The sequence below is a fragment of the Trachurus trachurus genome (assembly GCF_905171665.1).
Source record: "Trachurus trachurus genome assembly, chromosome: 8".
NCBI lineage: Eukaryota > Metazoa > Chordata > Actinopteri > Carangiformes > Carangidae > Trachurus > Trachurus trachurus.
The window spans coordinates 16,666,853-16,682,860 of NC_139905.1; positions in this window are offsets into that span (position 1 = coordinate 16,666,853).

The window sequence follows — 16,008 nt, forward strand, 5'->3', positions numbered from 1 at the left end:
TAATTAGACTAAATATATTCTTTTATGGAAAAGTAATAATTTTATTCTGCACCCCTCTAAACGCCCCGTGCATATATTATTTTTTGAAAAAGTAGCTTTTAATAAGCATTCTCCATATGCCTTTAAGAGCAGCAAACTTGTGCAATAAGGCACTTTACTTATTTACCTGGCGGTTTTTAATTTTCTAAGTTGTTTTTTTATAGTTTATTTTTATTTATTTTTTTATTCCCTATTGCCGCATACTGTAGGTTCCATGTTTGTCTTGACTGTAAGAACTGAATTGCCCTTCAGAGACAAATAAAGCATTCTGAATCTGAATCTGAATTTTCATGAATAATATGAGAATGAATCAATGTAAGGAATTAACCTAAGCTAAAACAGATGTAACCTGTCACTCCGTTGCATACTAGACCATTTATTTTTCCATGAAAGGTTTCAATAGTTGTAGGCCTACCCAACAGGTTGTAATCAATAAGATAAAACAAAAAATCGCTAAACTGTATTTTTCTATGAAACAGACGAGCTAAGGACATTCAGCCACAGTGATGAATAAACTATGCGAGTTTCTATTCTCCATCACTGGTCCTGCAGTTCTCCATTCACGAACTTTAACTTGAACTCATACGCATGGACTTACCTTAATGTTCCTGTCGGCCTCTCACATCCATACCCGTGCCGGTTGGCTCGTGAAATAATCCAGACAACAGGTAACCCCTTTCTATGCGCTCACGGTGTCTCCAGACGCTCCACCTCTCTCTCACCTGTCAATCACCTCCAGCTTTACCTGCATGGGGACTCTCTCTCCTACCGTAATGTCTGGAGGCAGCGCGCCCCGCCGCCAAATTACCCATTTAATGAAGTTGATGTTTCTCTAATTAGGATCTAATAGCTACAGGCAAATTACCAAAGTGTCACGACATCGTCGACCTACAGTCTGTCCAGACAGATCAAGCCATAAAATCATATTATGCACGAGGTGACATGTTGATTTTCATCTTAGGCTACCTGGCTGCAGAAAGGCCTACTCAGAGTTTATCTTGGATCAACATAAACCAATGCCTTTAGGCGGATGCTGGTTCTAATACGCTTTCAAGTCTGAAGTTACTTGTTGCTACGTTTTTCATGAAGGTTTCTATTCCATCACGTTTGCGCTTGATAATGTTGTAAGACGTTGGTCCAGATCAGAAGGGAAAAGCCTCTAAGCAGCCAAAGGAAATGTATCAATGGCTTATAAAACTGTAAAATTGTAAAGCTAGCCTATATACATTTAAGCAATTAATTGTTAACCATTAAGTAAGTTGACCCTTGGTTGTTGTTTATTTTGGTGATGATTAGGTGATATCTGGACTGGAACCAATGGAGTGACGCAGAAGAACCTTTTATGGTTCAACAAAGAACCATTTGGCAAGAAGTTTCAGCAAACGGTTCTGTAAAGAATCTACAAAGGTGCATCAAAGAACCATCGAAAAACAGTTCGTTGAGGCACCATGAATAGGTTCTCCAATGAACCAACAAAATATAGGTTATTTATGGAACCTTTTTAAGAAGGTCTGAGAACCCCTTTTAAATGGTTCTTCAGTAATTTATCCAAAATAAATGTTTATTTGTTTTTTTCAGCATTATGCATTTATGGGTGAAAAGCAAGTACAAGAACATAGTTGTTGACCTTTCTTTTTATTTAATAGATTTAGACAAATAGGCTAGATATTTCATAGAAATTGCATATTTCATAGATTTGGATATTTCATAGATATTTCACAGATTTATTAAAAAATAATTTTCTAATATAATAATTTTCTCTCTTCCTTTGTCTCCCTCTATCTCTCTCTGTCTCTGTTTGTCTGTCTCTCTCCCTGTCTCCATCTTTCTCCCATGCTCTGTCTCTCTCTCTCTCTCTCCCTCTGCACAGCTATTCTGGTAGCTGAAGTCTTCACTTTCAAAATGAATGTCTCCAAAAATGAGAATGTTTTCCACAGCTGACTTGTGTAGGTGACATTTTAAACCTGATGAATCGCCAATGCTCATTGCCAATGACACATCCATCTCTCCATGATAAACTATCATGGACAAGTGCCGTCACTCAGTGGCTTTCCATCAATGCATGTTACAATTCGGGCTCAATGGATCCTGAAAATACACACACAAGGCTTACAGCTGTAGTCTACAAGATTTAAATGTTTACAAATGACATTTATATCCTATCCTATACCTTCCTATCTTCCTATGTGACCGTCATTAAAGGGAAGGTTTGCTGATTTCAGCCATTTTTGTAAAAAATATAGTGTGGCTGCAGGGACACACTTCATCAAATCTGATAAAATAATTAAGTAGCCTATATGTTTTTTTGTTGTTGTTTTTTAAATCCCCAAACACAAGGAGCAAAATTAAGGGATTTTCACTGCTTACAGTTTTTCACAGGCTGAGCTCATTCAACCAATATCCCAGTCTAATCATTGAATAATAATCATCAGCTCCACAGTTCTCCAAACCATGTTATTTATTTGAGAATTTCTCTTGAACAAAAATCTGTCGCCATATGATTTCGTACAAGAAAAAAGCGTTATGACTCAAAGCTCAAGCCTCAGATGATGTTAACAGATGTATCTGTGACATGACCATAGGCCTGGTAAACAGCAACAGCAGCAGCAGTCACTTCCTGAGCACAGTGCTTTTGGAGAAGACAGAAATAGACGCTTCATGTTTTATTTAGCAGACAACAGACAGACTGCCAAACCTGAGCTGACACTTAAATGCATGGCACGTAATTAAAGACAGAGAGGGCGGGGGTGGGAGGGAGGGGGGTGCGGGGCTCTTAAGTGGCTACCAAATGACTGAACTGTGAAAGCAATTTGGAGATAAACTGCAATAAAACTGTACTTTTTAAATATGTACTTACCTCTTTTCATGAAAAAGTACACAATGTGTTGATTTAATTCTACCTCCATCTCTCTGGAAATGCATTAAATTGACTTACAAATGTGCTGTCTCAAAGGAAAATCCATTCACTTAGTACACATCATGTTCTGAAAGTAAATTAAAGTGCCCCAAAAATGAAACAGGCCTGGCACAGCCTTTTGTTAATACATGTGTCATTATGATGTCAGCAGGTCTCTCTTGTAAATGAGACCCTGCTCAATGAGATTTTACCTGTATAAATAAAGGTTAATAAAAATTTTTTTTATCTGTGAGTCTCCTATTTATATCAGAGCAAACATCACAGGGGTTTAAAGATTGTTAGATCCCCAATAATTAGCTCCTTACTAAGGCTTCTTATTGGACCAGCTCTCCGTTTAAAGGGTCCGCTCTTTATCTCTAACAGGTTCTGACCTGAGTAGAAATTCGAGAGAATGTTTAAGGAAACTCGCCTATCCACTACTCATGGTAGAGCAGCCCACCCACCCAGGAACAGTCACCTGACACGCCTGCAGCTTTCCTCTTATGATCTTGACTCTTGTTATTTGCTATGTCAAATTTAAGGGTTTGGAAAATAACCCTAGGGAACTCTCTCAAGTGGACACAAAACTAGATCCTAGAGAATGTTGTGCACACCAGTGCTGAGCTTTTAGCCTACTATCATGAACAGCTTTACAGTGTCAATCAAATTAAATCTACAGACTCAAATTATTATGAGGATAACACTTCTCTTGTCTTTAGGTTTAATTTTTATTGCAGGAATTTAGCAATGGAAACGCAGCATTAGAGCATATGAACCCAATTACGTCTCATAAATCACACAGCATATCAATTTAACCCTGACTCTATGAATGATAATCATTATTTACCATTTTTAGGGTGGGATACAGGCTTTGGCTGGCCAGTCATGAACTTCCTGAGATCCTTCTGCCGGGGGCGTTGTTCTGGCTGAGGGGCTTGGTGCCTTTTTGCCCTAGTCTTCGGGAAACCAATTTTGATGGGCTGAAAAAACCCAACAAGGAATATTCGGCTCTGGCCCTTAGCAACCCTGTCTTCACCAGGCTGGACTAACTGTCGCAGAAGGGTAATTGCAGCTCTTAGGGCTTCTCTGCACCAGGCTGAGGATTCCTCAGAGAGGAATGACTCGCTCTGGACTTAGTAGCTTGATCTTCACTAGGCCGAGAAAACCTCAAAGGGGTAGATTCAGCACCGGGCTCAGAAAGATGATGTTCACCATGGCTCAGCCAATCCCAGTGGCAGGGAGTGTGGGGATCCCCCAAGACCCAATCACTGGCAGCAAGAATTTTTCAGTTGGATTCTTCTCTTGCTGCCAATTCTTGGGGTCCTCGCAGACGGGTGGTCTGTCCAACGATGTTCTCATGCCCGGTCCTGATCCCACTCCACCCACACCCTTGCCGACTTGCCTTTTATCTGGGCGAATCAGCCAACACCCTTTAGCTGTTTCACAGGTCGATTTCTCCATCAGCCTGGATGGAAAATCCCCTTATATGGCCAATCATCCTTCCTCTTCATCTCTCCATTGTCAACCTCCTCCTCAGAGTTTCAGGTGCTGCCACCATCACAGTCCTTGAGGCCTCCTCCTCTCACTGATTTCATATAACAAACTTTTTTGTGGATTAATGGATAATCTTGATGTGTAGTATGACCTTTAATAAGATTAAAATGAAATCAATCAGACAATCAGATATTAACCTGACAGAACATTATGTTTAGTCAAATCTGTGATGAAGGACAGCACCGTAGACATTAAAACGCCTCAAGGTGTTATTATCAACCAATTAGTCGCCTAAAGGTGGAGCAACACTGGCTCTGGCTCCACCTAAACTCATTACTAGTTTGCTAGTTGTAAATTTGGCTAGAATTAGCATTAGCAGCTGTTTCACAATACAAAAGGTTAGGCTAATAAACCTTCAGAGCAGGATGCTAAAGTGACGGTACGTCCAAAGTGACGGCTAGCTGAATAGTAGCTAGCTGGATAGCTGAGTACCTTCAGAGGAAGAAATGAAGAAGTGAGAGAAATAAAAGCAAAACAAGAGGGTTGCTAAAACCACTCCTCTTCTCTCTACAAAGCTGAAACTAATATCAAAACTAATTTCTTGAAAAACACATCACATTCATATTTTTTTCACACTTCATGTGCATGTGACCTCCAGGGTGACAGTGCAGTCTGAGTGTTTGTTTACTTTTATTGATCTGTGAGAAGTCACTGTGTCTGCACAATACACATCCTAAAATAGCAACACGCACATTTACCCATGCAGTGTTAGAAAGTGAACAGTAACCAGATCGGTGATAAGCCACTCTTTCCTCTAACGCTTATTCTTTATTTCACCACTCACCGTGATAAAAGTGTTGAGTTACTCTCTGATTAAATGCTGCCCAGCGCAGCCATGAATCACTTTCAGCAGAGAGCTGTCACCTCGTCTGACCTGCTGCAGCAGGGAGGGGAAGGACTACTTTGGTAGAAGCAGACCTCCCTTGTCTACGACCTTGTCAGGCCCTCCCCTGAGGACTGGAAATAGGATGGTTAGCAACTCCCAAAGTCCCAGCAAAGTGTTGAGGTCAACGGGAGCTGCTGGAGAGATACTTGAGACACAGAGGATGGGAAATAGGCAAGTAAAGATGAATAAGAATAAAGAAGAAGCATTAAATCAGATAATATCCCCGAGGCTCATAGTCATTTGATTTGAGTGATACAAGTTTGTAATTTAAAGGTTAGAAGGTTGTTTTCACATTAGTAAATGGTTGAAGAGTGATTGTGCAAATTAGTTTGGGGGCCATTAATGGCTCAGCTTCAGCATAATTTACACAATTCTACTACTTATTTAAATTGACCAGGCATAGCTGATTGGCAGGCTGAAATGAAAATCAGTATGACCCTTATACGAAGTGCTCTTGGAGTATGGCCCCTTTAAAGCAGCAGGGGGCGCCAGTCAACTACATTTATGGTAAATACGTGAGCCCCCAACACACTTCACTATGTTAAAGAGCTAAGATTTTGTTCTATTACAATGCATTTCTGAATGAGCCAATGAGCTTAGAGTTAACATACCCTGATAAGGTGAAGATCTGATCCTGGATCAGTTTCCTCTGATCATGTGCCTGCTTGTGTTTAAGGTGTTTCTGAACAGTTTTGACAAAATATAGACACCTCCCACGGGCTTGTGGGAAGTGAAATAACATTGAATTGTCATAGCTACTATGCTTTTAATTGATAGGCTACTGATCAATTTTCCTGTTCTTACACTTGGAAAATAAGACAGACTTACACTGACAAACCTACAGTGGGGATTGCCAATGGAATTGAAAATAGGTGGAGTAATGAACTTATTTGTGGAAGAGGAAAGTAGGACTGTGACAGCAAGGAGCAGTTGATGGAGCTCTGGAGGAAATACAGTGAAGGGGAAACTGCAATGAAGAGCTGTCACAAAAACCCATAAAACATTTTGCATGCCAAAAACGTACATGCACAGTGGATGACAGAGCCCCGTTCCCAGGTGGGTGGAAAGTTTACAGAGGTAAAGGAGACATCTTTTTTCACACAGTGTCATGCTGAAATCCGACCTGTCAGAGGAAGAGAAAAGAGTGCAAAGTAATGTATACTGCACCAGCCTGTGAGTGACAACTATAATACCAAAGAGACAAAAGAAGTGAAAAATGTAAAGAAAAGGCAATGCCAGGAGGATATGCAGAGAAATGTGACAAATTGACTTTACAAATTAAAAATAAATGGTCTACAGCGCAATGTTATGAAGGATGCCACAAATACTAGTGTCTTTGTTAAGTGCATAAAAACACATTGAGTTACAGAACAGTGTCACCAACATCCCCGCTTGTATCATCATCCAATGAAAGTAAATGCAAAAAAAAGAAGAAAAGAAGTGATGCTGAGATATTTTATTGTCAAAATGAAGTGGTCATTAGCCATTAGTTATTTCAGGAGTGCTCTGAAGAAAGGCAGACTGATGAGCCAGTGCACTGAGAGCATTTCAAGCTAATCAATTAGTTTGGCTTAATGTGCAACATCCCCAAATCACTTGTGTGTTAAAGTGGCACACAGAGAGAAAAAGGAAGCTGCACAGAGAGAATAGACGAGAGGTGGTACAATCTATTCCTCAGCAACTTATTGTTACATTGTAATTCAATTCTGCCTAAGGTGTTTAGAAACATGTACATTTAGACAGCGTGGTAATTGCAGCATATATGCACATGGTGACAATGCAATGTTAGGTCATGCTCACCATGTTGACCATCTCATTATGTTTATTTTCTTGCACAAAGCTGATGGGAGTGTTGTTAGTTTTTTTTTGTAGAGGTTTAATAGTAAAATGTAACATGTGCAGGACTAGACTGATGTGGGAGAAGCTGTGGGAGTGTTTGCGTTGTATACTCCGTTAACTATTGCCGCTGCTCAAGCATAAGCTGCTCTCTCCACAAGTGCACGTAGATAAAGCTAAGGCAGAAAAAAAGAACTATGACTTGCAGGAAATAAAAATGTCAGTAGTGACTATAACTTTACCGGAAGAGAAAGTGAGGGGGATGTAGCCTATTGATGTAGGGAATTGATTCACTGAAATAAGTGATTTAAAACCATTTTCAAAAAAGCTTTGGTGTTCTGCTCTCCAACCTGACCTACAAATGTAATAATTAAAACCAATAAAAAGTGCAGCACAAGGTCTGTCACAGAGAAATGACCCAAGAGAGAGCACACAGAACAGACACAAATTATTTCACCGTGGGTGACAGGCAGCCAGCCAGAAATTACAATTAGATATAAAAAAAAATACTCTGAGTGTATTCACAGCACTCAACAAATTACCTTTTGTGTTTTCAGAAATAGCACAGCAGAGTTGCATTAAAGAGACGCCTCTTCAGGTGTAGTCTAAAAAAACATATCCACATATCAAAGTCTGTTTAAATGTATTGGGTAGTACTACTGAATACCATTTGAAAAGAAAATGAATAAAATCTCTTGTGGCTTTAGTATGAGTCAGAATTTTATTATATCACTATTACCAAACTCCCCTTTACCTAACGTGCGTATAAGTATACTCAGTACATTATAAATACAAGGCTTTATTTGACTATGATTATGCTATTGGCAAGCACAGCTCCTAATACAAATTGATGACACCGATTTTTTTACATTCTTGCAAAAATCTGTATCATTAATGGAGATTTTTTGATGTGACATATTATAACATTATCATGTTACGTTACGTTACCTTACGTTATCTTACCTTACGTTACCACAACAACAAAGATTCTTGGCCATTTTGTGCATTCATGTGAACCTGTTGCTTATCCCATTGCAAATCAATTATGAGGATTTGGTTTGATAGAATGAATGTTCAAGTTCAATTCTGACTATAAACTGTTTCTTAAACAATGTATTTACTATTTTAGTATGAGACATAAGATAGGAAAACTATGGGAGAGAGGGGCGAATGACATGCAGGGAAATCCCCCGCTGACCAAAGATGTTGCAGTTAGTGTGGTTTGTTTGTATCGTAGACCACTGACCCTGCACACTGGGCACCTCACAGATGTGTGTGTGTGTTTTTTTTCTTTCTCTCTGGCTGATCCGACACATCTATTTTGACTCATTCTCAGCTAATTTTCCTTTTGTGAAATTCCGCAGAAGCACATTAAAAAAAACCATACCGGCAACATATGAGTTCTTGGAACCTATCAGCTGATTTAGCTGGCAAATGAAGCTTGCTTGCTTCATGTCTCGCTAAAAGATAAAGAGGAAAGAAATTGAGTAAGTGACAGACAAGCACATAATTCCTCCGAGAGTGAAATTGGAGGCTTGGGACAAAAATGATGGCAGTGCTGCTCCTTCAAGGACAGATAAAATGAGAGGGAGAAGTGTTTTGTCAGGAGCAGGTCAGGACTAGACTGAAGGAGAAAAACATATACCCTAATGGCTTTTTAACAGAAAAAAATGATGGACACTTTGTGAGAAAGATGAGAACGTTCATTAGGTGAATAAATGTAATTTATCCTCCAAAACCAACAAGGCCCAACTAATTTTATCTACAGTTTATTATTTCAGCTTCTTCCCTTCCTGGCATTCTGTGTGATGTTTTGTCATGATACTTTGCTGTCTTAATAACCCAGAGTCAATATTTTACAAAAACCCCAACAGAAAGCTGAACAGCAGTGCAGAATTTGACAAACAGCTTTACTCTAAGCCTGCTCCCATTAAGGTCAGAGCCTCACAGCCAATCGATATCTGGCAAGTTACCTTTCAATCCATCGTTCGGGAGCCCAATCAGCTGAGCAGCTGTCCTGATGCACCTGATGGCTCCAAGCAAAGGACGGCAAGAGGAGAGAAGTGCAAGAAGAACAGCTTCTTATTTTGTGCATGTCTCTGCAGTTGTTGTGTGATTGCAAAGGGAGAAAGAAAGAAAGAAAGAAAGAAAGAAAGAAAGAAAGAAAGAAAGAAAGAAAGAAAGAAAGAAAGAAAGAAAGTCAGAGAGCGGACATAAAAAGATTACAGGCATCTCTGATATCATCACAATGAGAGCGACGTCCTTCAGTCGCCCCTGACAGAGGGCCATCGCTCTGTCACAGCTCTGATCTCCCTCCATAACACACTGTTATCTGCCACACTCATACTCACAACTCACAGCTTCTCTGGTTTGAGCTTCTCTGCACTTTGAAGTGAAGCTCTATTCAAACCAGGGTCATCTCAATCATTCAATCTGTCTGTATTCAGCAGTCATTGTTTCTGATATCGAGGTCTATTCATGATAGCTGTTGCTGCATTCCCAGCATGCACCTGTCTACAGTCGGCAACAGCACAGAAAAAGGTAAACTTGTCAGGGAAATGTTGATCAAAGTTGCGGTTTTTAACACCTTTTGTTCACTGCAGAAAACTCTTAACCCATCTGAGATGTGTAAAGTTCTTTCGCCTGACTACCAGTGACTGTGTGCGTCTGTGAGAGGGCGAGGTGCGCTCCTCCCTCCCCCTGCGCCGTGATTTTACGTTTACTGTTCCTACGAGACACCACTGGCCTCCAGCCTGATGCTCCTGCACACACACCATCAGCCTGCTCACACACACTAGCAGGCTGCACACACACACCCTCAGCCTGCTCACACACACTAGCAGGCTGCACACACACACCATCAGCCTGCTCACACACACTAGCAGGCTGCACACACACACCCTCGGCCTGCTCACACACACTAGCAGGCTGCACACACACACCAAGTATATGATACATACACTGTACTTTAAAAATATATATATTTTAGGAGAACATTCATGTCTAGAGGCGCAGCATCAGTATCAATAGCAGCAGTAGTAACACTAGCAGCAGCAACAGCAGTATGGAAGAAATAAAGTAAAGTAAATGAGTTCATTCATGAGCATGGCTGAGGTCTTTTCTTATTTCTTTCTTTCTTTCTTTCTTTCTTTCTTTCTTTCTTTCTTTCTTTCTTTCTTTCTTTCTTTTTTGGGTTTAAATGTGTCTTTCACAGGCTTTTTTGCTCATATAGTCTCAAAATTTAAGTGTGACTGACTGTGAAAAAATGCGATTTTCTGGTTTCTGGTATCTTGCATATAGCTACATCCACGTACTGTATTATAGTAAAGTCAGGGAGTGATTAGCTTCAAACACTGGAAACAGAGGGTAACAATAGTCTGGTCTTCCCAAAACTATTGACACCTCTAGAACTCCCCAGTTAGCATTTTATGTCCCATTTGTTTTATAATTACACAAACAGAAATGTAAAAGCAACAATTTGGATCAAGCTGAGCTAGCCATGGCCATCTCCATTTTAACTAACTAACTAACTAACCCTATACATTCCCCGAAATGTTGACCATTTAGCAAAACTACTAATCACTTGTCCATTAATTAGACATCAAGATAATGTAGTCTTTATATGTAAGCAAAAGTTGTTTCAGAGTTTTGGTCATATTGTAGGCTACTAAATCTTCCCATCATGTAAGGTATTCAAATGCTGGGTTGTTTCCTGCTATTTGCTTCTTTGGGGCTCTTCAGCACGGTGACAGAAGATGATAACAGCAGGTCTGCTCGAGGCCTCTTGCCAGGAGGTCACTCTTCCTCCTGGTCTGACTCCCCAACTCCCATCGTGACACCACAGTCCACAGTCTGGGGGACAAAGAGAGGACAGTCAGGCAAATACGTCAATGAACTCTGAGCGTGAGGTTTACTTTGTTTCAGGCATGAATTATAATTGAAACTGAAATATTACATAATGTTTGAATTTCAGTACATTGTCCTTTCACAATTTATTCTCATCTTTTGGTGATGTTGTTGACTCCAGAAACACAAACAAGCCTTCATTATCATACCAGTGTGCATTTCTGACTGAACAAATACACAATAAACACACACACACACACACACACACACACACAAACAAACACAATCCTCTCATGTATGCGTCTCACTGACCTCGCAAAGGCACAAACTGTTCTCACATGTGCCCACGCATTCCCCAATGACTCATCTAAAATAACACAAGAGCCATATCAAAAGACACATTAATACCCTCATGAAAATAAACAGTGGGGCTCAGCAGAAATAAACACTGGTCAGGGGGCTCGGTCTGTGGGCCGTGAGACTGCAGCCTCTCCTCCAGCTCCTACAGCTACAACAACATACCAAACACATCCACATGCAAGTGTGTGTGACCGACTCTTCGGGATAACACAAGGTAGTCTGATGAATAATGGCTGGGCACTTTCACTGCAGCTATAGTATATTTCAGCGGCAATATCTGGGGCAGGATGACTGACAGAGGCCTGGTGGGCTTTGGTGGAGATTTGTCTGATTGGACTCATCTGAGGTAAAAGTGATACATAGAAAGAAAGAAAGAAAGAAAGAAAGAAAGAAAGAAAGAAAGAAAGAAAGGTGTATTCAACAGGGGTTATCTTCCACTGCACAGACAGAATATTGAGAGAACACACTTTTTGGGAAGTTTGGTTTTGACTATAATAGGTCACAGAAGTCTGCGGTGTCACATACTTTGCAGGGAGTGACAGAGACAAGTTTATATATAGCCTACTATATAATAGATTTTAGGCTTTTTTTTTTCAGATGACTGCATATTCATACTTGCAAAGTAGCACCACCTTTAGGTCACTTGATAAAAACACACTGACCTCTGAAAACAACTTCTGACTTCATTGGTGGAAGCATGAGACACCTAGATGTGTTGACACTGAAGAACCGAAGGAAGATTTAAAAAAAGAAATAAGTATGACTAACAGACCATGGTCGTCTGGCAGGAATCCAAAACCACCAGCAGCTGTCCGTAACTTTCCAGTGGTAAAGTCCTCAGTTGCTTTTCAAGCTCTCACCTGACAGATGATGAGTCTCTGGGAAAAGAAAACACACACACACACACACACACTGCACATTCTGCATAGCTTACATTCACAGCCAATGAAATGATCTGAAGCAAGGATCCCAGGGTAAAATTTAGTCACTGACAAAATGTGACAACAAATGGGCAAAAACATCCGGACAGTAACATCAGTGCTTTTCCATTATTGGGTGATTATTGATAATTTCTGTCTGGTGCACGGTGAACACTGATGACTGAGTGGCAGGTCTTTGAAAAAACTGTTTTAGAGCTTGAGGACGTGAAGGCTGAAGTAATTTGTGCCTCTGAACCAGGCAGCAAGGTGGCATGACAAATCATCAGAATAACCCACAAGATAATCATTCCGCAAATTATTAGGGCTGATGGAGATCCAACAAGAAGCACATTTCCAAACTTTCATGCTTATACTGAACACATAACATGTAGATTTTAACATATTAATACCGGTATTCAAAAAATTACAAAACATTTGGTAAGTTTTTACAATCCTTATTAAGTCTTAATTTGAATAACACTGATATCAGCGTAGAAAACCAGATGTGTGCGGTTAATGTCCAGATGTTCAATATAAACATACTGTACAATAGCCTATTCATTTGTTCTGTAATGTAAAGTCTGACTCATGTCTAGAGTCATATTGTCTTTTTTTTCTTGGCTCTGTTGAATTTACCACCTTTCAAACCATGACATAACATGATGAGCTGTTGTTTGTGATTCATTTTTCTTGTTTTCCTGGCATGGACACAAACTAAGAAAACTACATAACAGCTTGGCAGAGTCAGTGTGCTAATGAGAGACTCTGCAGAAATGGCCTCGTGATCAGCCGGCAACTTGTAATCAGAATTTAGACAGGCTGACATTTTATCTTCTCACATTACTTCTACTTATAACCTGGTAGCTGATAATTGACTTAATGATCTTGGATATAAATATCTACTTTGCCCAGAATATTAATGCTTCTCATACTCATTTCAGTATCAACTATGGTATCTCTGATGCCAGATGCCCTTCCTGACACAGCCTGGGTTCAGAGCAGCAATAAGACATGATGTGTAATAATTTTAAACACCGTATAATAGATTAGACTATAAATATATTCATAGTGGCTCTGTTGCTTGTGTCTGTCATGTTACATATTACAGTCACAATGTGATGTCAGAAAACATGACACTGCAGCAAATGCACCAGTCACTGTGGCAGCTGTGTAAGTTGCACATGACAGCAGACGTACTTGTGTGTGTGTGTGTGCGTGTGCATGTTCAGCAGCATCTGTTAGTATACTCGGGTACACCTAAGTGACAGCAGATGTCCTTTGCATTCCACAGTTGATCATGCAGTGGTAACATGTGTTTGTGTTTATTCCTGCAGCCTTCTGTTATTGTCAGAAATACATGGTGACAGAGCTGAAAGTCCAGCTGTCGCCCCCTGAGTGTCCCCAACATGACAGCAACATGAAGCTGCTGCAGATTTAACGCCAAAGCTGTAACCTGGGCTGTGGTTGAAAAGTCTCTTTGTTTAAGTGAAATGTGCTGGAAGTATCCGAGTGTCTGCAGCAGCCATTATAAGAGCTGCTTGAATTCTCTAATTAATAAGCAAAGGAGCCGCAGTGCTCCCTATCTTATCTCCTTGTACATACAGTATAATAAAGTTTACCATCCTTTACAAAAGGAAAGGAGAAAATACTTTCACCTTGCTGCAGCAGCATTTAATCACATCAGAACTACATAACTGCAGAAACAATACAGCACCTGTTTTATGTTCGTAACACAGTCCAGAACTTGTCTGATTGACTTAAGTCAATAACACTAGCCATAAATGTTTTTTAATCAGTCCTGTTAGCAGTATTCAAGAAGAACAAGCAGAATAAACTTTTACACTTAAGTAAAATATGACGCTGTGGGCCAACATAAATGTTTAATTTTATCTTCTCCTGTTGCAGGATGCATTAAAAATGAATTGTCATCTTAAATTGTATAGAATGTCAAAAATGCCCATGCCAGGAAATGTCTGAATATTTTTGTTTCTGACCCTTTGCTCAGTTCCACATTTCTATTTAATCAATCCCTCATTTTATTGGCTCAACATGAGTTTGGAGAGGAGACAATTTTAACTTTTAAACATCAGCCAAAGGCTATAACGTTTAAAATTAAAGCAGCAAAAGTCTCTCTTTTTTTGGCTACTTGGGGGCAGTGCAAAAGTAGCACTGTTGGAAATTAAATGAGTTAATAGCAATAAGAATGTATTATGGCCTGTAAAACCAAAACGATAATAAAATGTTGTGGAGCTGAAAGGAAACTGAAAGTTGGATGTTAATTGTCTCACACAGACCCTTTAACACATAGTTGTTTGATGATAAACGTCACGTGGTTCATCAAAAGAAATATGTACAACATTTTTTTGTTTAAATGAAGACAAAAAGTACACCTTATTTCAGAGTTAAAGCAGAAGTAAGCGATCCGGTCATTTTGGCTAATGCTGCGTTCCAGGCAGGCTTTTGAAACCGTAAATTACAGCTTCAAGTCACAATTTACGACTTTGTAGCGTTCCAGGCAACCCACTCGTGTTTTTCCGACCTGTTTTACCTGTGAAAGTGCACTATAACGGCCACTCGTAACTTCCGACCCGTGAACTCGTACCAGATCGAACTGGTATGACTTCACAGGTCGGAAAAACACGAGTTACGAGTTTCCTTGAACGCACCATAACAGTCCTCGTCCCTACGTCACCACATTCACGGCGTCCCTTGGCTGCACACACAGCCCTGCATGCCGTTCTCTCTCCTCATTGGATAAAAACTGTAGGATACGATAAATGTTTTCTCCTCGACTCAGAGCAGAGCAGAGTGACTGACAGACCCGTGTTTCGGTCCAAACACTCTATGTAAGTGATTGCTGTCGGAAGATATAACTATTTAAGACTTATATTAACACAAATATATCACTTACTTCTGCTTTAAGTAGATCAAAAATAATCACTAAGATATTATTGAATAAATTAGTTAAGTCACTGAAAAGTGGGTTACAGTAGTATGTCAAACCTGGCACTCATGCACCGATACACACACAGTTGGAGCTTTCAAAAAAAGTTCACAATAAGGGGTGAAAGTGCACTTGACTGACAGTAAGACGACCAGCTGAGCACTGATGTTCACTACACATGCAGCAGATCCTGCCTTTTCTTTTCTGTTTATATTGTGATCATTTTCAGTGACGCAGCTCTGACCCTGCAGCTCCCTCGTCCTTGTTTGTTATTTTTTCATGCTTCACCAGCAGGTCTGCTGACGAGCACCAGACAGACATCCGTCTAGAAGGAAACATCACTGCATCCTCTGCTGGGCCTCCATTTTCCACCTACTGACCGATCAATACTGAAGGCAGCTAAAGATAGCAACAACAATACAAAAAAAAAAAAAAAAACATCTCAGTGAATCAGACCAGCATGTGTTCCCTCACTTTTAACACAGCATCTAAACAACACCTTTACTACCTTTTATATAGGCCTTTTCACAGCAGACATTTGGATTTGGATCTCTTTGGATTTATTTATTTATTATTTTTAATCAGTCATAAATGTTGTCATGAAGTTTCTGGGTGCAAATGCTGCCATAAAAGCTGGTTGAGTTAAGAGTTTTCAACAAAAGAAAAAGACCAAAGATTTACTTGAAGGGTGTCAAAATGGAGATCAGACAGGAGCAGAAAAAAAAAC